Raw genomic sequence first — 25,719 nt, 5'->3', positions numbered from 1 at the left:
CTTGATTCCCCGTGAGCTTAGTCAGCCTGTGCCGGTGACATTTATTTCTTCCCTCGCCCGGCAGCGTGGTGAGAATTAATTATTTAGCGCCGAGGAAGCAGGAAGCGCTGCGAACATGAAAAGTGCCGAGGATGACCGTGACATTACAGGGGATAATGGCCCTCCTCATGCCCGGAGGCTCAGCAGGCGGGTGGGCGGCCTCCAGGGCCCCCCCCCGGCCCTGCTCGCCACGGGGCCAGAGCGGGGGGGGGGAGGAAGGGGGGAGTCCTCCGAGCTCAGACCTTTTCCGAGCGAGCAGAGGGATGCATGATGGAAAGAGGGAGGGAGGGAGAGAGGGGAAAGGAAGGAAAGACAGAAAAGGAGGGGGCAGGGGAAGGAGGAGGAAGAAAAGAGGAGGAAGAAGGGGAGGAGGGGGGAGAGTCGCCCCCGCGAATATGTGTCAGCCGCCCCACGCAGTGCGGAAGGCAGGACAGCGCTGGGCCGCCGCCACACGGCTCGGGGTCACAGAGCACTTTCTCCACCGTGCTTCACGACACGGGCCCTTAACACGGCTGCTGTGGGGGCAGCGCTCAGGGCAACCCACGCACAGGCGCACAGACGAGGAAGCCGAGGCCGAGGCCGCGGAGGAACTGCGCCTCGGTGGGGGGTCCCACACCCTGGCCGCAGGCGGCCGGGCGAATGTCTGTGTGAAGGGGCAGGGGGTGACCTGACAGTCCTCACCTGCAGTGGGACACGCCCCAGCTCCCCGGGGAACTGGGACTCCTGGGCTCATTCATGCCAGCAGAGGCCAGCGGGGACCCCGAGGTTAGTCCTTGAACTTGAGCCCCTCCGTGGGGCCCCCGAGGAGCCGTGCGCCATACTGTCCCACCGGGAAGGAGGCGGGGAGGGGAGCTCTCCCTGGGGTGGGGGTGAGGCGGTGGGGAGGACGCAGACACGGGCCGGCAGGAGGCGAGCTCTGATTGGACTGAGTCGTTAGCCGAAAGGAGCGCGGTCGCGCAGGCCGGCACCCACCGCAGTGGGGTCGGCTGCCCGGTTCCTGCCTCCGGAGGGAGAGAGGTCGTGGGCACACATGACGCCCCTCCCAGCCGGAGCCCAGAGATCCCAGGGCAGGTGGAGGATGTGGGGTCACTGGGCCGTCTGTGTGCTTCTGTCTGAGGGTCCCATCCCCGCCTCCCCTCGACACAGACGCCAGAGCAGGCTGCATTCAGTAGGTGTCCAATAAACGCCTGCCACGCGTCCTGGGTGTTATCTGAGGACCCCCGCACCATGACACAGAGAAGGCCTGGGGGATGCAGAGGCCTGGCAGGGGCAGGCAGCTTACCCTCTTCGGGCCTCAGTTCCCCCATCTGTAGAATGGGAGCAAAGGGGACGCCCCCCCACCCCACCCCACGCCCTAGCCTTGGGAGGAACTAACCATCCCAGGGCTCACAGCTCACGGCTCGAGGCAGCACTCAGGGCCTGCTGCTAGCGACCGTCTCTGCAGAGTGGCCGGCAGACGTGGGGTCCTCGCTGGGACAGGACCGAGGGGACAGGTGCTGTTGGTCCCGCTCCACCAGTGACTTCCTGTGTACGCAGGAAGTGACGTGTACACCACTGTGCACACAGTGGCACTGACTCAGAGAGGTAAAATCACGCGCCCCAGGCACCCCAGCTAGAACGTGACCGAGCTGGCTCCCAGCCTGTCACCGGCCCCTGCGTCCCGGACAGACCGAGGGCACAGGGGGAGGGCGGGGGGCCCTGCTCGGCCTGGGGGAGCCTCTGCGTGCCCGCCAGGCAGCTCTGAGCCTTCCTTGCACGAGGCCTTTATAGGTTGTAACTGCGTGACGTGTGCTTTGAACCAGAAGACGCTCCGGTGTGACCCGGCGGCCACCGAAGGGCACAGAGGCCCTGCGGCCACCTGGCTGCCCTCGGCCTGGGAGGTGGGTGCAGGCCCCAGGGGCTCCTGGGAACCCGCTGGAGGCGGTGGCCACGGCAACAGCGCTGGCTGCCCGCCCTCAGTCTGGGCCCCACCCTGCCCTTGCTGGGCACCGGGTGGGCTGGGGCTCAGCTGGCCACCTCCCCCTCCAGGGGTCACCGTAGCGTCCTGAGAGCTCCGTGCCCGCCAGAGCCCCAGCAGGACAAAGCCAGCTCGATGACACTCCTCGCTTAGTAATGGGTCACACCCACGGACCCGTGCTGAGTACATAGCCCTCCGTGAGTATTCATTGCTTCGTTGTCCTGCAACCCATCTGACAGACGAAAAGACGGAGGTCCAAGAGGCAGAATTGCTCGCCCAGGGTCACATGACTAGGAAATTGCAAAGCCAGGGTTCAAAGCCCGGGGCCTCACGGCATAGTACAGTGCGATGGTGAAGACCTGGGGTGTGGGTGGCTGTGTGACTGAGTCACTCAGCCTCTCTGGGCTCAGTTTCCCCTTCTGCACAATGGAACGACAGTTCTTGCCTCCAACAGTCCTTGGGAGAATGAGATTGGTGAACACACGCTGACATTAAGATCAGGGCACAGAGTATGTGCTGGGTGTCCCCCCCGACAACAGACTCTGAGGGGGGCCGTCGGGGAGCTGGAGCAGGGATGGAAGGGAGGCCGGAGCGGGGTGTCCCGGAGCCCTGTCCCAGCCCTGACCCCAGCAGGCTCTGGAGTGTGGGGGGGCACCTCAGAGTGTGTGTTGCCTGTAGGAGAGGCGGCAGGACCCCCACGCTGCCCTGGGGGGGAGGACAACCCCAGGCATATCGGGCATTCGGGGCTTGGGTTTGGAGTCATCGCTCACAGGTTCACAGAAAAGAGGCGGGAAAACGGGAGGTGAGGAGCAAGGCCCAGGCGTGTGGGTGGAGTCCTGACTGTCCCTCACCTGCCCTACCTGCCCAGGACCTCACAGAAAACCTGTCTGACCAGCAGAGCTGACCGACCTCATTTCACAGACACAAGGCCACTGGCACGGTCACAGTCACACAGACTTGGGGCAGGCGGCCAAACCTCTGGACCCCCAGTGCAGCACCTCCTCGTGGACCGAGGACCGCCCGCAGGCCCGCAGCGGAGGGTGCTCACCAGGCAGGAGGCAGTTAGCTGCTCAAGGGCCAGGGGCACCTGGAGTGTGTGTGGGAGCCAGGGCATCTCAGGCAGCAATTAACAGAAAAATCCCCGTTTAAACAGCTTCCATGATAAAGAGGAGTTATCGCTGCCACGGTAAGAAAGCCTGAGGTGGAGAGGCTCCAGGTGGCTTCATTTAGCAGCAAGGCGGTGGCATCGGGACCAAGCTCTTTCCCGCTCTCTCTTCTGCCCCTCAGTACGCACAGAGCACTCCCCTCATGGTGGCAAAGTGGCTGCGGCAGATCCAGTCATCACATCCCACCAGGATGTGGGGCAGGGGCAGCCCAAGGTGAGGCGGTCCTCTCTTCTTCCTGTCTCTCTCTTTTCAAAGGACAAATAAAGGCTCCCCTTCAACCCAGCACGGGAGCCCCCTCACACCTCATTGGCTGGACTTGGGTCCCAGGAAAACCCGGCAAGGGGATTGACATACACTGGGGATCAGCAGAACGGGGCCTGCTAACCCAATCTGGCCCCCAGCCTGTTTCATAAATAAAGATTTATTGGTGCTCAGCCACGCCCACCTTCTAAATAAAGCTGCTCTCAGGCTGCGACCCGCAGAGCTGAGCGGTTGCACAGAGGCTGTCCAGCCCACGAAGCCGGGAAACAGGATCATCTCTTTACAGAAAGTCGCTCTGCCGGCCTCGCGGCATGCGCCGCCTGGGATTCACCCCCAGGCTAGACTGAGTCACTGCCCCGAGGGATGAACACAGAACAAAACAAGAGTCTGGGCGCCAGGTGGCAGCCGGAGGGTGGCAGCCAGCAGCTCCATCATCCTCCGGGCCGCTGCCATGCCACGCGTGGTCCCCAGGCCAGGGGCTTCCATGTCCCCAACACGAGTCTGCACCCGGACAAGCTCTGTGTCCGCAGCAAAGCTCTGGGGTGAGGGGGGAGGGGCACAGGCAGGGACAGTGGGCAGTGACCTTGGACTGACGCCTGAGCTCCAGTCCTGACCAGGCCCTGGGGAGCTGGAGGCACCCTGGGGCCTCAGCACCCTCACCCACGCAGGGCTGCGGCCACAAAGCCCCGATCTGGGCGGCTCAGAACCGCAGTTCCAACAGCCAGAAGTGCAACAGCAAGGCGCAGGCAGGGCCGTGCTCTGGGGACAGTCCTGCCTGCGGCTTCCAGAGTCTGCTGGCCCCAGGGGACCTCCGCGGGTGAGCCCCCCCCCCCCGGCGACCCCATCTTAACTGCAAAGACTCTGTTTCCAGACAAAGTCCCAGCTTCCAGACTGAGGAATCCAACACACTTCTTGGGGGGACTCAAGCCAACCCATAACAGGCGGGCAGCACCCCCCCCCGCCAACATCCTGCCAGGGACTCGGGGCGCCTGTGCCCATGTCCGGGAAGGACAGGCCTGCAGCGGGGCTGGCCTCCAGTCCAACAGCATGCTGGGAGCGGCCTGGCTGCAGCCGGTTCAAGGTCGGCTCGGGGAGAACGTGGCTAAGGCCCCAGCGGCTGCCAGGCCAGCAGACCCAAGGGTCTATGAGCAGGTGAGGCTTCCTGGTGCAGACTTTAAGGAAGCACTCACTCCCAGGGGCCGTCTGCACACTGGCACGGCGCTGTGAGGGCATGCCTCCTTAAATGTGGGGCCCCAAGTGCCTGGCCCACCTCACTGTAGTCCGGTGCTGGCCCTCGGTTCTGCATGTCACCCCCAGACACGCACACACACGCCTGCCCTTCACCTCCACCCCCTGCTGTGGTCAGGGAGCAGGGGGCTCAGCCCCACAGCTACTGTGTGAACATGGGAAGCCCGCTTAGCAGACACTGGTCACGCCCAGGAGGGAGTGCCCCCCTTTGCTGTGCGCACTACGGATGCTTGAAATCCTGTGTTGTGTCACAGAGAAAGTCGTCCCGTTCAAACGCCTCACCAGGACCCACACGGCCCCGCCCCCCTCGCCGACCGCGCTCAGGCCGTCAGGTTCCAGCCACGCCGACGCCTGGCTCTGCGCACAACACGCCGAGCCCACACCATCAAAACATTTCCCTCTGAGGGCTCTTTTCATCCGGGGAAGCAAAAAAAGTTGCTCCAGATGAGGTGAACAGGGAGGCAGGGCACGGGGGTCATGGCGTTTTTAGTTGAAAATTGCCGAACATTTAGCAGAGTGTTGCCAGGTGCACTTGTAAATCACCCACCATGAAATGGGCAAATGTGGTAAATGAGCCGAACACAGCCTCTCACAACGACGCCAGCTAGCGCACTGATCCACATGCGTCCCTAGAACACTCACCCAGAGAAGGAAGCCTTAATTCCTTTTCTGGGGGGTCCCCCCTGGAATACGGTTCTATGAGTTGCTTTCTTCGTTTAACCTCCACGTCAGGGGCACCTTTCCATGCCAGACACACACGGGTCACCCCTCCGTTTGGGTGTCCGTGTCGTGCCACACAGCAGCTGGCACGCTGAACCCTCGCGACTGGGTCAGCACGGGCCATCTGTGATCTCCCTCAGCTCTTCGGGCCTCGTGCCTCGGGGAGTGTACTGCAGTGCATTCTGGACGCTGTGGGCACGCTGGGGAGAGCGAGCCACGCCTGGCTAGTCGGACAGGAGAGGCTCGGGGTCCCCCGGTCACCCAGAAACCCAGACTGTCTGCGGCCCGCCGGCGGCGGGGAAGCTGCAGGCAGGACCCAGCACTGCAGCCCAGAACATTCCCGACTGCAGAGAGAGCGCGAGGACAAGACGTCCAGCTGCTCCAGGGGTCAGCTGCCCCACTGGGGACTTCAGAGTGCCAGACCTTCCAGGCACCGTGACTCATTCCTGGAGCGAGGGGTCTGATCGCTCACAAAGTAAAGTCTGGGGGTGCCAGTGTGCCCGCACCTCCACAGCAGGCCCCCCTCGAGCTGCCGCTGAAGAGCAGCCGGGCCCTCGGCCCCTCCCACCGGATGCTTGGGGGAGGGGCTGGCATGAAGGGAGTGCGCAGGGGAGGCCAGGAGCGGCCTTCAGTCGCAGCGGAACGCCAACAGCGCAGTTCTGCGTTTCAGGAGTGACTCAGGCGGCGAGAACCGGAATGTCCTTCCAAGTATGAGGTCTGCAGAGCGGCCTCCAGCCCTCGGGCCTCCGCCCGCTCGGATGGGCCGGGACACGCCAGCCAGCGTGCTCCCCGGGCGCCCGCGAGGGATGCACCATCTCCCTCCGCGGCCCGTGTTTCCGAGAGCTCGGAGACTGGAGCTCGGAGGCCCGCAGACAGCAGGCCAGCCATGTCCGCCCCGCCCCCGGGACAGTGTGCAGCCGGCTCCAGAGCCCCCCATCCCAGGGCTCACCGCCCCCCCTCCCAGGGCTCACCTCCCACCCTGAGCAGGGGGTGCTGGTGGCATTGGGTGTCCAGGGCCCGTAGGAAACCGGGACCCGGTGGGAGGTTGAAACGTGCTTTTAGAGAAATGTGTGGCCTCCTCGGCGTGGGAGGGGCAGGAGGTAGGGATGTGTGGCGCCAGGAGGAGTGGGTTAACTTCGAAGGGCGGGGGGGACGGTTCCAGAGCGGTTTTATCAGCCCTGGTTCCGGAATGCCTTTCCTAGGCTTTGAAGTAACATTCTGGGCAGCCCTGCACCCGCCTCTGAGGGGAAGATGGACTGGTTTGGGGCGGGGGAGGGTGGGGGGCCGGGGGGCGGCTCTGTCTGCCGGCCTTACGCACACAAGGGACGCTGGGAGGCCACCCTGGAAGGTGCTGCAGGTCTCCGCCATCCTGCTGGGCGTGTTTCTGGAGCACGTGTTACCCCACACCAGCCAGGTAAAAACCAGGGCAGTGTGGCACGCGTCACAGCTCTCGGCTGTGACGGGGGCTGGGAGGGGGACAGTGGGGTGAGAGCAGCCACCGCCTGCAGGGCTTTGCACGGGCTGGGTATGGCCCCCAGCGCTGGGCACATGTTCCTGTTTAACTCAGCCAATGGCCCGACCAGGGCGGCACCAGTACGCTGGCCGCTTTGCAGATAGGGAGTCCGAGGTGCGGGGCTGTAGGTCACTTGCCCGTGGTCACACGGCGCGTCCGTCCGCGGCTGCGCTGGGATTTGAAGTCGGTGACACAGCCCCACTCTCACATTCTGCCCTTGACTGAGGGTCGCAGGGTCGTCCCGAATCCCAGTACACTGGCATCGAGTGGGCTGTCTGTGGGGGACCCCGACTGGCCTGGCCAGGGGCAGCTGATGAAACGTCATCTCCTTCTGCTTCTCTGGCCCTCGTTGACTGAGCACCTACTGTATACCATGCCCACCGCGATCTCCGGGCTCCTTTGCCCACGACCACGGCGCTCAGACAGCCCTGGAGACAGGCTGCGTTAGCTCCGCCTCGCAGATGAGGACACATAGGGGGCGGACTCTGCGAACTTGCCCTGCCCCGCGGGTGAGGAGCCTGCCGCCCAGCCCAGCTCTTCCTGTCCTCGGCCAGCGGCCAGCTTCACCCCAGCCGCCGGCACGGCCCTCAAGAACTTCTGCACCTGCTCGGACTCCGGGCCTTCCGTCCCGCCTCTCCCCTCGGGTGGGCGCCTCCCCTCCCACAGCGCCTGGTGGGTCGGAGGTGCTCAACTGAATATGTGTCTGCATTGAATGAATGAATGAACGAACGAATGAACGAACGAGTGGATATTCTGCAGCCCGGGAAGTGGTCGGGACGTCAGACCACCGAGAGGACAGCCTGCCCCCGCCACACCCCCTAGTCTTCCGACTCCCCGCATCTAGGGGGCCCTCGCTCCCACGGGCAAGGCCCCCAGGCTCCGCCCCCTCCGTCCCCACACATCCGCCACCTTGAGATCTGCGAGCCGCCTGCGCAGCACGCACCGCAGAGCGGCAGCAGCCAGACGGGGCTGGCCCACACCAGCACCGCCCCGCAGCGCCACCTCCAGTGGGCCACTCCGCTGTTCCGAGTGTCCCTTCGCTCACCTGCACCGAGCGCAAAGTGAGACCAGCGTGCGCGGAGAGCATGGGGTCCCCACAGCCGAGAGGGTGTGGCTGCTGCAGGTGTGGGGGGGCGGGCACGGGGCTCACCTGGGACACCCCTCCCCTCACGCAGCCCACAGCTGCTGGACTCCCCAGCCTGACCAGGCCCTGCTTCTTGCAGCTGCTCCTGGGGGGTGGTGTGGAAGCTTAACCGCGTACCAGGCCCAGACTCCCCAGCCTAGCACGAAGCGCCGTAGCGCAGGGCCGCCGGGGTGGGGGCGGGGGCGTTGGCTGGAGTGGGTCCTGTTTCTTCCCGGAGTCAGCTGTGAGGCGGCTCAGCTCAGCAGGCCGTACCCCTTTACCACCCAGCTCCCCAGCGGGACAGGGAGGGTCCCAGGGTTACAGCAAGAACTCCCCCCAACCTTCCCCCCCCCCCCCCCCCCGTTTCCACCCGGGAATCAAGTCCGGAGACACGCCCCCCCTAGGCGGAAGGCTGCCCCAACCCCGCCCCTCCCCGGCTTCCTCCCAGGGGCTCTCACTCCAGGGCGGGCAGGTTTCCCTTTCTGTGAAATGAAGTCAGAAATAGCACCGGTTCCACCGGGTTGAGGAGATCAAAGGGATTAATAAATAACAGCGAGCAGCCAGAGCGGTGCGCGCAGCGACGCAGTGCACACTGGCATCATTGTCATCCCCGGCCGTGAGGACCCTGCACCTCCCCCGCGGCACCTGTGCCCAGGCTTTTCCCTCTGCCCCCTTCACAGCCGCATCCCCGCCACAGCTGCCTCCATGAAGCCTTCCTGGGATCCCCCGTGCACCCTCAGCCCCTGGAGCCCCCCAGATCTGGGTTGGAGCCGCGCTCTGCTCCTCTAGCTGTGTGACCCTGGAAAAGTGGCATCACCTCTCTGAGCCAGTTGCCTTTCCTGGGAAATACCAATAATTAAAAGCACCTGGAAGAAAAGCACCTTCGAGGGTTCTGGCAGGCTCTCAGCCATTGGTCTCTCTAGGGTAGGGGGTCCCCTCCCTGGCACCTCTCAGTGTCCTGGGGACAGGCCCTTTGAGACGCTGACAGGCTCAGGCTGGGGGTCTCACAGGCCAGAGCTGAGTCCCAGACCCACCCCTGTGTGGGCAGGCTGTGAGATTCTGGGGAAGTCGCTGTGCGTCTCTGAGCCTCGGGCTGCTCGTGGTGATGCCTTCATCTCTGAGAGGCCACGGGGCTGGCGGCAGCCTCCACGCACGCACTCCTCCACCCCCGTTCAGCCACGGGCGTTCCCTCCTCCCCGCTGCCCGCCCAAAGGCTGCCCCCTTGGGGCACTCTTCCCTGACTCTCGGCTCTGATGGCCTCGGGGTCCCTCCTCTTGCCCACAGGGGGACCTTCTTGCAAATTCAGATTAGACCATTGTGCCGCTGGAGCCCCTTGAACCTGGCCCGTGGCTGTGTAAACCATGGGTATTCTAGAGATTTTGAGATGCATGACAATGACAATGACAATAATAATGGGGTGGGGGTCACTGAAGACTTCACAGGTCTCCTTAATTCTTCTCCCAGCTTCATTTCAGCTTAACTTGACTCCAGAAGTTTCTCGCAAACTCTCTTCGGCAAGTAGGTAGGTGCAGACAAACCCAGCACACCCAGCGTCCGTTCCGCACCCAGCTAGCTCAGCACCAGCCAGCCTCTTTTCACCAGTCGCGAGCAGTGTCCTGCCTCGAACCATGAGGCTTGGGTGTGAGTGGGGTCGCGTGGCCTGCAGGGTGCTCTGGAGTGGCACACACAGATGGGCCCTCTTTACTGCCGCAGTGTCACGCACACACCTATCGGAAAACCCAAACCCCAGGGGCTTACCCGAGTAAGGGGTTTCTTTCCCTCTGTTAAGAGACAGCTCCGCCATGCCATCGAATCTCCAGCCCTTTTCTAAGCCTTTTATTTTCATGGTTACCTTATGGGTACAAAGTGGTTGCTCTGCCCCCACCATTGCGTCTACATTCCAGGCAGGAAGAGGAAAAAGAGCAAAGGACAAAAGACCTGCACTAGTTTCTTCTGCTTCCCACCCCTACTCCCCCCTACGTTTTGAAGGACTTTCACTGAAGTCTCACTCGACCACAGCGGCCAGATCTGGGTCAGGGGGCCACCCTGAACTGCAAAGGAGGCTGGGAACGGTGGAGTGTAAACTGGGCACACTGATGCCCTAAACGGAAGTAGGGTTTTACTAGTAGAGAAGGAGGGGAGGAAGGATATTAGGAAGGCAGCCAGCTGTGTGGACCACACACACTGAACGCATAAGTCACTGCTGAGAGTGGTGGCTCTCAGGCTCCAGCGCGCTCCACGGAAGCACAAGGGGTGGGGGCAGGAGCGGGTGGGGGCAGGCAGGGGCGGGTGGGCCCACCCCCACCCTTGGCGGGTCTGATTCGGTGGGCCTGGGGTGGGGCCCGAGAATTCTCATTTCTAACCAGCGCCCAGGTGACCCTGAGGCTGTCGGCCCCACGTCACACGTTGAGAACCGCCGGCTTGGGGCAAGGCCTCAGTGGGTGCCCAGGTGACCATGTGAGCTGAGTTTAGAAGGAAGACAGTGCGAACACAGTGGTTCGGGTATGTGAGTGGCTAGGAGCTAACAGAAAACTGAAAAGGGCATGCTCCGGTGGGTGGGAAACTGAGAACATCCGGCAAAGTGACTCTTTGCAAAAGTATGGGGGGTATAAAGATCCCCCTTTCCCCAGTAGCAACATGGGGGGCTGTCACCATGCCTGAGAGGCCAGGGCGAGACCGCTGCTGGACCCTGAAGCGGGAGGCAGGAAAGCCTGAGCTGAGCCTTCGTTCGCGGGGCTCAGCTGACCCAGGCCAGGCAGGGAGGGAGCTGGGGAGTGCCCTGGCCTGTTCCCTCGCCCACCTCCAGCCTCCAGCTGGCGCCCCCTGTGGGCTGCCTCCAGCTACACGCCAAAGGGCCGGGGAGTCCAGGGACGCAGCCACCCAGGCCAGCCTGCAGGGAGTGTGGAGGATGAGGATGGAGAGTTGACCCGGGGAGGCCGACGGAAGATGCCCAGCACAGACGGGAAATACCACGGCACCGGGATCTCCGCAGCAACGAGCTGGGCAAACAGCTTCCAGCAGGCAGCTCACCCCGCTCACGCGCTCCTCCGGTTACTTGCTGGGCACCTGCTGTGGGCCAGGCTCGGCGCCTGGCGCCAGGACGTGGTGCTGAATGCATCGCGACCCCTGCACAGAGAGGACGCCCAGGGGCCCGAGGCGCGGGGGTGGCGGGCGGGTGCGGCTGTCTCCCCCACCGGCCCACCCGGCCCGTGTCACCGGCCTGCCACTGATCTCATCCGCTTGGCACCCGGGAGGATTCCGCCGTGATTTAAGCTTTCATTAAAGTTTAACCGCGGGGAGAAGACTGCAAAAAGGAAAAAAACAAAGAGTCACCGGCTCCGCCACAAATCACAGTGTTATTACGCGCTGAAACAGAGGCAGTGGAAATACGCCGAGGGGACTGGGCTGGGATGCGGGACAAAGTGAATTTAAACCGCTGGGTGCCCACACGCCCCCGTGGCAACACCCCGGAAACCTTTCCGCGTGTGGATTTATATCTGGCAAACCGTGGACGACGAGCCTTCCTCCCCGGCTGCAAACGGGCCCCCACCCTCCCCGGCCCCACGCTGGCTGCCACACCAGCCTCCCGCGAAATGTCTGTCTCCGCACTCAACAGCCAATAACAAAAATGATGAAGAATCCGATGCAGACGCAGATAATTGCTCTGGCTTCCTCCCGTGAATTTAAATGGCTTCCTTGAATTACCGCTTTTGACACGATCAATAAAATTGAGCTACTGCTGGATCAGGCCTTTCGGCAAATACACAGGGAGCCGGGCCCCCGGGGCTGACGGTTCGGCGCCCGCGGGCTCGGGGGCGGGTGATGGAGTGGGGACCCGGGCGTGCTGGATGGTCGGCCGGGAAACGGGAAAAGCAGATGAACTTCAGCTGTCTGCGTCTCTGGCTGCCTCCACATCCCCCACGACCCTTCTCCCCACAAAAAAAAATGAAAGTGAGCAACACTCGCCCATCTGCATCCTACCCCCCTCGGCTTCCAAAGTCACAGCGAGATGGCCCAACCCACGCTCTCGCACTCGGGGCCGCCGCGCGCTCTGCCCCTGCCTCCAGGGGACACCCCTGCATTGAACGGGACGCAACCTCCGCAGCGGAGGAAGTGAGCCCGGGGAGGGGGGCGGTGTTCACGGCTCAGAGGCCACCGGCCGGCAGATGCGCTCTGGCAGGGAGACCTCGGGTCAACGGGAAACAGCAAGACTGAAAAACCACTCTGAAGGTAAAAGTCCCATAAAACGAACCGTGTCGGAGCACGTGGTGCGGCGGCGTGTGGCAGGTTCCCACCATTGAGCTGGCCCCGCCTGTCTGGTTCCGGAACACTCGACCCCCCTCGACCACCATCCCACAGGGGACCTCGTGCCCGCTGGGCAGTCACTTCCGTGCCCCGCCTCCCCGGCCCCTGGCCACGCCCAGTCTCTGTTACCCAGAAAACTTTTAGCCCTCGGTGTTGCTACGGGGTTGGGCTGCTTGAGTTCCTGTCCCGGCCCCGCCCCGCCCCCGTCCTCCAGCGGCGCACGCGGCCCTGGGTGCTGCCACACGAGCCCGCCGAGCCTCGGTTTCCCCGCCCGTGCGATGGGAATGCTGCCTCTGCCCGCCCCATGGGTCGCTGTGAGCATGACGTGGGGGTCACAGAGCACTGGCCCCGGGCCGGCCCTCGGGGGGCCGACTGAGTTCAATGGTGTCACCCCCCTCGCTCCAAACCCGTGTCCACTCAGGACCTGCACGTGTGACCTCGCTTGGCCGCAGGACCTCTGCAGGTGGGACCCAGCGCGGATGAGGTCACGCTGGTCGAGGGTGGGCCCTGAGTCCGGCGGGTGGTGGATTAACAAGGAGGCCATGCGAGGACACAGAGCAAAGAGCCAGCGTGGCAGCTACAAGCCGAGGCGCTCCCGGGCTGCTGGCAGAAGCGAGGGGAGCAGCAGTGGGGAGCAGCAGTGGGGAGCCTCCCCGGAGCCCTCCCTCCGAGGAAGCACGGCCCCGCCCCACCAACACCTCCGTTCCGTCTCTGGCTGCAGGGCTGTGAGAACCGACTTCCTCCGCTGTGCTGCGCCCCCGAGCTCGTGGCCGGGTTTGCAGGGTCTGAGCCGTGGGGTGCGCTGTGCATATTGCGGTCGCTGTTCACAACCTCGCCACTGGGTAGCGCGAGAATCAGGAATTGCTCAGGAGGGTGGGGGCGGGGTGGGGGGACCCCGGGAGGGGGCTGCGGGGCCGAGGGGCACTCCACAGTCATCATGAAGGTCCCGCCTCACCTCCTCCCGCTGAGACAGCGGGGTGCGGCCAGGATTAAGGATGGGTTTTTGCTGGGTGAGGGCTGGGGGGCCAGACTTGGGAAGGTCGGTGGGCAGGGCTTTGGGGAGAGTTCATGGTGAGAGAAAGCCCTTTGAGGGTCTCTAGGCCTCCAGCCTCAACTGCCGGTTGCAGCAGGAAGGGGCGTGGCTTTCCGAAAGGGGCGGTCCCTGAGAAGGGCCCGCCTTCCCCCGCTGGAGTGTGGGGGTGGGCCAGGCACCACGCCTGGATGTTGCGGAACCGAGTATTTGACAAGAGCGATGTTGATGTCTGGAACCGGGGAGGCGGGGGACATCTGGGAGACCCCATGGAGCCGCCCACGAGTCACAGGCTGTCCCCGAAATGCTGGTCACCCCCACCAAAACATCCCACTCGGCTCCCTTCTCGCTGAACGTGGGCTCCGGGAAGCCCTGTTCGCCCATGAAATGATCATCCCCCCACCAGAGCCCAAAGCAGCGGAGAAGCAAAGCCAGGGGTGAGGGGTCACGGTCATGGACACGCTCGCTCATTCCTGCCCGATGAGATGCACGTGGGAACAGCCCGGGGGAACAGCTGGGGCAAGGCAGGCTGCATTTGTGTGCAGCTCCGCCCGCATGTCCCGTCCGGGGGGGCCGGCAGACCGTGGGACATCTGGGTCCCTGACAGATGAGAGACGCCGTCGGCTCAAAGGGCCGGCTATTCCTGCGTCTTCCCGGCCTGGTTTTACCGGATCGCCAAGGTTCTGGGCACCTGGCAGCCAGGTGACAAGCAGCCAGGACAGGCAACCGCGCCATCCGTGGCCCGGCTCCGGGCACCCGGGCACGATGTGACCCCTGGCCAGCGTTCCTCTGGAGGTGTCCGGCTGCTCGAAATGTTACTGCGAATCTGGTCTCCGACCCGGGAGACACCAGCCCAGGCCTGGCCCCCCCCCACCCCACTCCCTGCGCTCTCGGAAGACTGCCGCTTTGAACTTCTGAAACCAAACCAAACACTGGCTGGAAATCGCTTTCTTATTATCTCATTCCCCGACTAGGGAACAATCCCTCCATTGAAGGGCCGTGAGCCCGCCCGAGTTTTAAACAAAACCTCTTGAGCTCCCCCTCTGAGGGCAGATACAGTCCTCCCGGCTGATGTGTGGAGGAAAGAATGTGGGTGTGTGCGTGTGTGCACGCGTGTGTTCTTGCCTTTCCCCTAAATCTCATTTTCTTCTGCTGGATTCCTTGAAGCTCTGTTTAAATATTTTACTTGAGGAAATAATTACGTCTGGTGGATGTTGAAATACCTTCAGGAGCAGCTGCCCCCGCAGCCAGGAGGCCGGAGCGGAGCCCTTTCCGGACGCAGCCGTGAGCACCCCCCCTCGCCGCCCCCCCAGTGACAAGGAAGGGCCCTCCCGACCTTGTCACACCACAGGAGGCCTGGCTCCCCGCCCCGTCTAGCCACTCACCGCGTGTCCACCACAGGCGCTGAGAGCCCACTCCCTCCAGGTGCCTGTGGGCACAGAGGCAGATGGGGCGGGTCGGTCCCTGGCCGGTTCAGAGGAGGGGGTGTCCGCTTGTCCCCCCTGGAGCAGCGGGGGGGGGGCCCCCGCCAGCTGAGCCTACCCCTCCCCCTTCTGGAGGCCTCGTCCCGGAAGGAAGGAGCAGCACCGACCGTCCTCCCGTGGGACCCCCGCCCACAAACACCCGGCAGGGTGCTGCTGCCACACCGTGATTCTGCCACTCAACAGACATTTGCTGTGCACCTACTATGTGCCAGATTCTGTTCTGGGCACCAGGGAGACAAAAGGGAGCTGACGATCTAGAAGGTGGGAGAACTCATGTCTTCTGATTTCGTGTTGGAAGCTACCCGGGGCTTCGTATGGGACCTGGCACATAGTAGGTGGTCAACGCTTTTCTTCTTGTACAATGACTGGTACAGACCCACACCAGGAGGGGCGGGCCCTGTGGCTGCATGTGGTGGGCGGGCAGGTGGCAGTTCGGGTTCTGCAGGTTGCGGCCATGTCGGGTCCCCACTAAGCACCCTGGACCCAGTTGAGGTGACCCTGCGTGCACCACCCCGACGACAGCGAGCGAAAGCCTGGCCTCTGTGGTCACTGACGTGGAGGGCACAGCCTGGCCCAGCCTGCCGCCGTGCGTCCCCTGACCACATCGGAGGGGTGAGCGCCACGCTGGCAGGCGGGATGTGCACACGCGAGGCCAGATGTCTGGCTTCCCTGACGCGTCAGAAGTTCCACCCCCCTGGGCCTCTGCCCTCCCGCTCACCCCGCCCTCCGCACCGCCCTGTGGGTGTCCGAGTGTCCACTCTGCCCTCTACACGGAGCAAGTCCCCGACGAGGACAGGGCGGCACTCTCAGTGACAGGAAGCTTCCTCCACGCCGGTGGGTGCAGGAGAGGGAGGGGCGGAGGGAGCCCGGGTTTGGGAACCGGAGAATCGACGGTTCAAACCCCGACTCTGTCCCTCCCTAGCTGTGTGATCTGGACGAGGGTGCTCAGCCTCTCGGAACCTCAGTTCCCTCGCTTGAGCATGGAGAGACGTGTCCTGCCAGCGTCTCCTGTGCTCCGGGCATATAGTCGGGGGCCAGGGACACGAGGACTGGGCGAGGGGTTAAGACTCAAAACCTACACAGATCAGACGGGTGAGGAGCAATAGGGACTGGCGGGGAGTGGGGCGAAGTAAGGAGGGCGCACCCTCCCTGTTTAAAGGCCAGGTCCAGCCTGTTTCCATCATGTAGGAATGCAGGCACCAGACTGACGGAACCTTCTCACCTTCTTAGCAGAGTCCAAAAATCTAGGTTTTTAAATGTAAAACGATGCCAATTACTTCGTTAAGAACGGTGAAGCTCTATGCCAAGGCAACCAGACACATTTGTGGATCACAGTGGACAAGTCTCGTGTTAGGGACATGGGCTGCTGTTGTCACTGGGTTGACACCAGGCCTGGTGGGGAGCTGGCTGTGCGGGACCCCCACCCAGTTCTGGGACACCCCCACCCAGTTCTGGGGCCCCACTCAGTCTGAGACTCCCCCTCAGTCCTGGGATCCCCTTTGTGATGCACCCCAAAAGGAAGCCCCAGGGGCTGGGCAGGCTAGGGGCAGAGTCCCTGGAGAAGGGGCCTCCCTGAGGAAGAGAGGGGTCAGCGGACACCGGAGGCTGCACTCTGGGGGTGCGGGGGGGGGGGCAGGAGGGGAAAGGGCAGGCACACAGAGGAGCAGCCTGGGCCGGGCTTGGCTGCGGCGGGCTCTGCTCTGCCCGTCTGGGACCTGAGAGGCGTCCGCTGCGCGCAGATGCCCACACAAGGCCCTCGCCACAGCCCGAGGTCCGGGTTGGGGCGGGGAGAGGGCAGCCCTTCCGCCGAGGCCCCTGCCAGGCCCGGAGTCCCTGACCAGAAGGCCGTGGAGCGGAGGACGAGCCAGGCCACCCAGGGGATCCCTCTAGAGGGACTGGCCGGCAGTCCGGCCTGGGGCCCCTCCGGTGGGGCCTCTCTGGGCCGGACGTCGCCCATCCCAGGGCCTAGCTCCCCGCCCCGCCCCAGCCCCAGCCCTTCCTGCAGGAGGGGGCCTGGAACCGCACTCGGGACCCCTCTGCGGGCAGGTCAGCGACACAGGGGGGAGCAGGCAGGCCTGCGCCTCGGCGGGGAGAGGGGCAGACGGAGACCCCCTGCCGGGGTAGCTGTCTTCCCTGCTGCACCAGCGTCTGCCTTTGACCTTCACCCTCCCCTCCCCTCCTCTCAACCTGTTCCAGCTCACCGTGGGGCCATGTGGAAGTGCGATTCATCAGCAGGAAATTCTTCTGGGTCAAGCTCAAGGTCAAGTAATTTGCATATAAAAACTGACTTGGCGCCAACACTGGGTTCTGGTGAACAGGACGGCAAAGGCCCCATTGCAGCCAGAGATGGGGCCCGTAGGAGGCAAAGTCGGGGGGACCCTCCGTGTCCCCACACCCCCCATGGCTATTGCATAGAAGCCCAGAACTGCTGCTTGCAGACTCCACTGAGAGTGCTCATGCCCAGGGCTGTGCATACAGTCAGCGCTCAATAAATGCACACACCCAAAAAAAACTACCTGGACAGAGTGAGTCTGGTTCCTGAGCTCACACCCCACGGCACAGGGAACCCGCAGACTCCCAGCCAACCCCTCTCCAGAGACTACTGGGAAGGAAAAATATTAATATGTTCAACCCTAATCAAATCTGGGTAATTTCACTACAAACCTTTCCATAATTTCATCAGCGTTAAAGATTACAATAGCAACAAATTAAACCAACAGGCATGAATTGAGTTGCTCAAGAGGAAAATGGAGCTTGATTTAGAAACGGATGCTACAGTTTATTAACCGATCTAAATTAATTCGATTTTAACCCACTGTTAAATATACATTAGGATGCATCACCCAAGAGCCTGGCTGGCAGGGGAAGGGAAGGGAGAGGAAGGGAAACGGGCGAGGCCCACGGGAGCTGGGTGCCCACACACAAACTGGCAGGTTCATTCTTAGGCTCGGGGCTGGGTGCTCAAAACTGGGGAAGGGAGGACCAGCTGGGACTCCTGGCAGCAAAAATCCCACACACAATGCAAGCTAGCTTGAGCCAAAAGGGGGAGGTGTTCTGTCAGTATCTGAAAACCTCAAGGACTTGCTAGCTTCAGGTGCAGCTCAATCCAGGTGCTCCAGATCAACAGGAATTAGCCTTTCCCTGTTTCCTAGTCTGTTTTCTCCCCTGCAGACTTCACGCTGGAGCAGAGTCTTCCCAACTGGGGGCAGGAAAACCAGAGTAGCCCTGGCTGCTCATTCTCCTGGCTGAGCCGCTTTGCAGGAAAAACCCCCATCCCCCATCCAGGGAAGCTCTCACTGGCCTGGCCAGGGTCTTGGGCCCTTTGCCCAACCACAAGAGGAGGGGAGGGTGGCCAATCTACGTGAGGAGAGGTCCCCCCAAAACACAGAGGACTGTTACCGGTTTGAAGATAGAGAGAGGGGAGGGCAGGCGCCGACTCCTCCTCGCCTCCGGGGCACCAGCCCTCTGACACCAGATTTCCGGCCCACACACCGACTCGCCGTGGACCTCTGGCCTCCACAACCACAAGGGAATAGATAGGCATTGTTTTAAGCCACCAAGTGTTGGCGATCTGTCACAGCAGCGATAAGAAGAGCCGATACATTTGTCTAAGGCCAGGCACTCCCCCTGGGCCTGAGGGAACACGCCCAGATCGGACTCAAAGACAACCGGGAGGGGGAACTGGTTCTGTGCGGCGGTGACGTCAGACCTGCCGCGGGGCCGGCTGCCACCTGTGCCGCAGACACAGCCGTCACAGTCGCCCTGGGCTGCACGCCGGCCGCTTCCCACCCTCCGCAGACTGGGACCCCGGGAGCAAGCACGGCAGCCTGAGGTGTCCTGACCGTGGGTCCGTGGGGCTGACCGGCCGGCAGCCCCATCCGCTCCCTGCCGGGGAGCGAGCACAGACGGGACGAGGCAGGCCTCCGCTGAGTGTCCCTCCCCAGTCCCCAGAGACCTGCGGCTCGTGACCTCCCTGCGTGTGCCCGCACTGCCTTCTCCCTGAGGGTGCACGTGGCCACGGGGACACAGAGGGGACACAGAGGGGACCGGGTCTCATCTCAGGCCGGAACAGGGAGACTCAGCAGAAAGGAGCTCCTGCTCGTGCCTGCCCCACGGTTCGGGGGGCCTCGGGCCTCTGGGTGCGTCTCCCCCAAATTGTCCATGCATGTGCCTCACCCCTAGAGCCTGCGTCACCCCACTTTTCCCTAAAGCGGCCCCACCAAAAGGCGTAGCGTGTTTACAGCAACACTGCCCTCAGCCTCTGAAAACAGAAAACGACCCCCCGGCCCGCGCCAGGCGGGTGACTGAGCACAGTGCGGTCTGCTCCTCTTGCAGGGCGGCAAACAGCGGGGACCAGTGGGGGGCCGTGGACTCCCCCAATGTGGACACACGGAGGGAGGGACACTCAGGGGAGCACGCGCCGCAGGACCCCCCACTCGTGTGCGGTTTCAGGACAAAACCGGCCCGTGGGAGGGGGTAAGCCTGGCGGTGACCTCAGCAGCGTGGGTCCACTGGAGGTGGGTGCACAGCGGGGCCCCTCGGGGCCGGGAACACCCCAGAGCCTCGTCCAGGGTGGTGGTTACGGGGTCTGTACACCCAGGAAAAGGCATCCGGCTGCACCTTTAAGATGGGTTCCACCTTGGCTGGCGTTGCTCAATGGATTGATTGCAGGCTGTAAACCAGTGTCGCAGGTTCGATTCCCAGTCAGGGCACATGCCTGGGTTGCAGGCCATGGCCCCCAGCAACCGCACATTGATGTTTCTCTCTCTCTATCTCCCTCCCTTCCCTCTCTAAAAATAAATAATAAAAAAAGATGGGTTCCTTTCACACACACACACACACACACACGTGTATATATGTGTGTAAGGAGGGGAGAAAAAATTTATATGGAAGGGAGGGAGGGGCAGAGGGAGGAAGAGAGGGAAGGAAGTTTTCAGTCACTGATGTACTCAGCGTTGAATGCTATGAAATGGCCGGTTTGGGTCTGCGGGTGTCTCGAGGGGACGGCAGCTCGAACCCCCCGTGGGAGCCCCGCACGCCTCCCTCCGTGCTCGCCGAGGGCCGACTGTGTGGGGCACAGCCCTGACCTCCTGATGACCTTGGGAGCCGGCGAGACGCAGCCCCCCTTTTCACGGAGGCAGCAGCTCTGGCAGGTTCGGCCACCTGGCCAGCCAAGGTGCACGGCTGGAGCCCAGCAGCCGCGCTCCGAACCCGTGACATCAGCCCCCCTACTCCACGGCCTCGCCACGTGCCACGTCCTCTTCCACCACGCAGATCCTTCCAAGCACCGCCCTGGTCCTTGCAAAGAGTAGTCGTGTGGTCCGCGATGCAGAGTTGCCCCGGTGAAACCTCACAGCCCTGGGTCTCAGACCTCAGTGAGCTCCAGGGGCCGAGGAGGAGGTGGGAGGGCGGTGAGTCGGGACCCTTCCGTGGGAGGGGGTCTTCCCACCCCCCACAGCACAGTGGCAGAGACTGCTCTAACTGTTCCCCAACATCTGGTGACCCCTTCTTTCTCGGTGAAAGAAATCCCGACTTTTAGCTGGGCTTACACAGCCAGCAGGAATAACGAGGACTCTTTCCAGACTCCCTTGCAGCTACGTGCGGCCACACCACTCAGGGCTGGCCACCACGATGCACGTGGACGTGACCTGCACGATGCCGGCGAGGCGTCTTCAAAGGGGGGAGGAGTGGTCACCTGAGTGTCTTCCTCCTTTCCTCGGGCTGGAGTTCAGGTGTGAGGCCGGCAGCTACGGCAGCCCTCTCAGACCGTGACACGGACTCCCCGGCTGCCACTGCACTTGGCTTTTCTCTAAGAAGGACCCTTCTGTCTTGTTCAACCCCACCCCACCCCCATTACTGCGGTCCTCGGTCAAATGGGTCTCACTCACAGAGTCAGTCAAGTGTCCCCGCAGTCACAGGGTTCCCAGGGGGCACACGCAGCCCCCAGGGGGCCCCGTTAGGGTCGAGAGGAGGTGACCTTCTGTGAGGGTGTTCCGGAGGCCTTGGCTCTGATCAGAGAGGGGGGCCTGGGTGACTGAGGGACCCCACCATGCCTGTATGTTTTGAACAAAGTGACTCAAGCCCCCTCACAGGTCAGGGGTCCCCACCTTGGGGAAAAACATTTCACATCGCACACCAGGCTCCAGCCCTTACGGTGCCTCGTCTCCACCCCCGGCCCACGTTCCCAGCCTCTCTGGGAGGCCGGCTCTTTCAAACAGAGGAAGGGCGGAGTTAGTAATGTAACAGGTTGTATACAACCGACCACTCAGATTAAACAGATAGTAACACTTTGCCTTGTTTGCTGCAGGTCCCTGTTTTGACAGAAATAACGGCCTGCAGGCCCAGCCCCTCCCCCCCACACACACAAAGTGCCTCCCTGCCCTCCCACCTCCGGCCTCCCACAGGGGGTGGGCGGGGGCTGGGAGGTGCCGCTCCCTTGCCTGCTCTGAAGCTCTCCCACGGACACTGTCTCCACGAGCAACAGGCACGCGGTTGCAATGGCCACTTTCTGACTCTACCCAGTGGACTCCGTCCCCTCCGCGTGCTGGCTCCCACGCGGCTGAAGTCGCCACTGCACGGCGGGACGGCCGTGGGGCCCGCCGGGAGCAGGGGAGTCTCGGGGGAGCCTTGTTCCCACCGATATTGCCCACAGGCTTGCGCTATTTTTATTTTCCTCCAGTACATGTTACAATTCAGTGTAATTCAATAGTGCAGCTATTCCAGGGAAAAGCGGAGCGGAGCCGAGCACCGGCTCACCGGCTAAAATTACCCTACGCCCCTCCGCGGGGACGCCGCCAGCTGCGGGCAGGCTCAGGCGGGTCCCGCGGGAGCTGCACTCTTTCCCCTGGGGGGAGGGGGACGGCCAACCCTGAGCGTTCCCGCCGCGTCTGATCCCCCCCGAGACCGTAGAAGCACCTTCCGAGCGCCCTCCCCACCCCGTGACGTCACTGTTTCCCAGCCCGTACGTCACGCACGGGCCCTGCTGCTCAGCCGCGGCGTGAGGCTCACCGGCACCCGGTTTACCGCAGGGACCTTCCATCGGCGCTTCTCTGCCTCCGGGAGGTCGTAGGCACGTGGCCACTTCGGGGGGGGTCACTTTAGGTCGCACCGGGGACTGGATCCCTGCAGCCCCAGGTGCTCGTGGGAGGAAGGCGGACCAGCGTTGACGGAGAGCTTGCTGTTTGCGGGGGGCCTGTCCTAAGCACTTCCCGCCCACCACGAGCTCACCCGACCCTCTCAGCCGCCCAGCAGGGGGCGGCACTGTGACCCCCCCCCCCCCCACCTCGCGACTGAAGCTCAGACCGGCCTTTCTCCAAGCTGGAGGCAGCCAGTGGCCGACAACCGCCTGTCCCCCCGCCCCCCGAGCAGGGGTGCAAACCGACACTTGCACACCCGTGTTCACAGCAGCCTCGCTCACAAGCACCCACGGGTGGGAGCAGCCCGAGTGTCCCTCAGCGGATGAACGGATAATCGGAATGCGGTCTACCACACGACAGAACAGTGTTCGTCACGCAGGGGCGCGGGGCTGCTGGGGGCCGGAACTGCTCTGAAAGTACAGTCTGCTTAATGCCGTCCATGCAAAACAAAGTGTGTGGTTTGTTTGTGCAAACAAACAAACAAAAAAAGGACTGTAGTGCGGACACGTGCACGGCGCGGACGACCCTCGGAACCGCCGTGCGGAGTGAGCCGGCCGCCCAGGACAGACACGGGGCTCCGGCGTGTGGCTCCTGCAGGAAGCAAAGAGTCTGTGGCATGTACGTTTTACCACAATAAAAAAACAAAGCGAAGAAACCCCACTAAGTAAATAAAGTGTACGCACGCGCGCACAAGCCCTGACCCACGTGGCGGAAGGTGGGCGGCCCTGGTGCAGTTTACAGCCAGGAGCCTGGGGCCCAGGGCCCTGCCCGGCCGGGCTGTGGTCAGCCTGCTGCTGGGACCTCGGGCCCTGCTCAATCTCTCCTGCCCTGTGTCTGGCCGCCCCACCCCTCCCCTGCTCCCCCACCAACCCCTCCCTCGGGTGCTGCTTCTGGGGCCTTGATGCAGGTCGGGAGAGCTGCGATTTTAAAATCAGGTGAAGGGCCAGGCCTCCCGATGGGTGAGATCTACATGTGAGCTCAGAGCAGCGGCAGCTTGGACGCCCGGCAGCTGGGGTCTCTTGCTTTTGTCTCAGAGGAAAGGGGCCTGAGGAGCAGAGAGACGCCAGCCTTGAGCGAGGCCTTGCTGGGGGAGGGAGCGCCCTGCCCCCACCCCGTCCGGAGAGCTGCCCCTGCTCACCCCCCGGCTCCAAATCGAACTCTGCCTCCTTAAACCAGTCGATCGCACTACTGACCGGGGACCCCACCTCCTGGGCCCCAACCGTGACCTCAGCCAGACGCTCTGGGGCCCAGGGAAAGGGACACGAGGGCCCCGCTGGTATGGGGAGTCTCACATCTCGGTGACAGGGCGAGCAGGGGTGTCTCAAAGACACACCGCTGCGGGCTGAATTCTCCACCCTCTTCGCTGCAACAACCCACGCGTGTGAGCACGAAACGCCGGGTCCCCGACAGCACCGAGGGTGTCTCCCGAAAGGACCTGCGGCAGGGACGTGTACTGAGGTAACTACGGCTTCTGCCTGTGAAGGGGAGGGCGGGAGGAAGGGCGGAGGTCTCGTTTGATCGTTTATAGCAAATAGTGGGAGCCAAGGTGGGTCGGGAGAGAGCCCGGGTTTTGCACAGAGAGAAAGGAGGGCGCCACCCCGGCTGGGCTGGAGGGGCGTGGCTTACAGCTCAGCCGGGACTTCTTCACCACGCGAACCAGGACACAGAAAGGCGGACAGGCCTGTTTGGCCGAGGCGGCTGTGGGTGCTGGCACAGTCGGGTGTCCTGTTGTGACTGTCCAGGGCGGACAGGGCCAGGCTGCCAGCGTGCCCCAACCACGGGCCTCCGGGGCCCACTGGTGTCCAGAGGAAGGGGAGGGGGGAAGGGAATGCCAGTGAACTGAGCCCCCGTTGGGTACCCGACACGGAGCCGGAGGGCTTGCTTCGGGTGCCGCGGGGCTGCGTGCTCAGCCGATGAACGTTTATTGACCACCTACTGTACTCTGCAAAGAAAACCACCCCAGCAGCTCAGTGCGCGAACAACATGCGTGACTCAGCTCCTGCGTCTGCCGGGCGGGCTCTGTGACTCCACCGGGACCTGCTCGTGCCGCGGCAGGTGGGCCGACGGGGTGACCCAGCCCCACGGCTCTCTCTCCTGCAGGGACGGGGGCCCCCACCAGCACGCTCTCCTCCCCCGTGCGGACAGAGGAGGAGAAGAAGAGCAAGCAACACCGAGTAAGGTCTCCCGGGCCACGCTCAGGCCTGGCACAGGGTCAAAGCCCAAGTCAGGGGGAAGGGAAGCAGCCTGCGCCCCAGAGTGGGAGGAGCTGGGAAAGGGCTACCACCGGGAGGGGCACGCGGGGACTCGGCCACAGCTCTCGGGCAGGTCCCGTGAGCCAGACTGTGCGTCGGCGGGAAGGAACCGTTGTTTATTAGACTCCGAGTGTGGGCCACTGGGTCACACATTCCGCAAATGTTTACCCAGCGCCTGCCAGAGCTCCAGGGGACCAGCCCCGGGGCGAGGGCTGGAGCAGCCACAGCAAAGAACGGAAGTCACCTCCCTGGTGGTCCTCCCGGGCTGTGCCTGGTGACAGCTGCGACTGTGAAAAACAAGAGGCACCCCGGGGAGGGGACCTGACGTGGACTTGGGGGACGGGGACGGTCTCCCCAAGGAAGGGAGGGCTGAGCCGAAGGTTGAGAGACGTGGGCCAGGCCCTGGAGTGGAGGGCTGAGCAGGTGCCCGGCCCTGGGAGGGGAGACTGGCCTGCACAGGTGGGGGGGAGGGGCAGACAGGTGGGGGAGGCTGGCTGTGAGCTCTGCCCCCGCCCCCTCACTAGCACTGAGGGGGGCCTGTAGGCTGGCTCTCGGAGCCCGCCGGCCCTAAGGGGCTGGGACCACGTCTGAGACCTCCCCCGGAAAACTCGCTGCCTCCGGAACAGAAAAGACGGTGGCAAAGTCCAAGGTGATGGGCCGCCGCCTTGGTCAGGGACAGGGCCTACCGTCCCGTGAACCCGCCCAAGGCTTCCGGAAAGGTGTGCGCGGTCCCCTGGGCCGCACCCACGGGTGCAGCTGAGGAGCTCGGGGACTGGCTCCCCCGCGCTCGCTGCTCCCCCCTGGAGGCCCTCTACACACACCCGCTCTGCTCGCTGGCGCCGCAGCCCCACGGGGTTCCCATGGCACCCCCGTTGCGCAAGGCAAGGAGGCCGAGGCCCTGCTCTCCCGGGGCTACCACTCGGGGGTGGGGTGGGGGGGGCGTCCGCCCTCTCCCGACTCCGTCACTGGGCCCCACACACCAGGCGTGTGCCTGCTGTGACCCCAGAGGCCCCACAAACGGGGCCCCACTCACGTGGGAACGCACACCCTCGGCACCCACTGGGTGAGCCCCTTCCACGTGCCCCGTGCCGTGCTAGGGATCGGGGTCCGGCAGGGGGTCTCGCAGGAAGACCCTCCCCGCCCTGTGGGCTCCAGCATTCAGGCAGCAGGGGGACAGACACACAACGAAACACCCCGTGGCAGGTACCGGGGCGGCGAGGGCAGAAAATAACCCGGGGAGGGACGTGGGTGCCGGGAGGCGTGGTTTTAGGCAGAGGAGCAGAGACACCCCCCCCCCCCCCCCGGACCCAGGGAGGGGTCGTTCCACCTGAAAGAGGAAGCAGGCCCAGGACCTCGGATTCCAGGAAGCGGAGGGAGGCCACGGGGCTGACCGCAGGCGGGGACCGGGCGGCACTGGGAAGGGAAGGGCTGGGGGCCCAGAGCGTGGGGGGCTTTTTCTCTGAGGGCGGTGGGACCGCGGCAGGC

The sequence above is a fragment of the Phyllostomus discolor genome, chromosome 13 (genome assembly GCF_004126475.2).
Source record: "Phyllostomus discolor isolate MPI-MPIP mPhyDis1 chromosome 13, mPhyDis1.pri.v3, whole genome shotgun sequence".
Taxonomy (NCBI): domain Eukaryota; kingdom Metazoa; phylum Chordata; class Mammalia; order Chiroptera; family Phyllostomidae; genus Phyllostomus; species Phyllostomus discolor.
Note: the sequence above shows the minus strand (reverse complement) of the source record.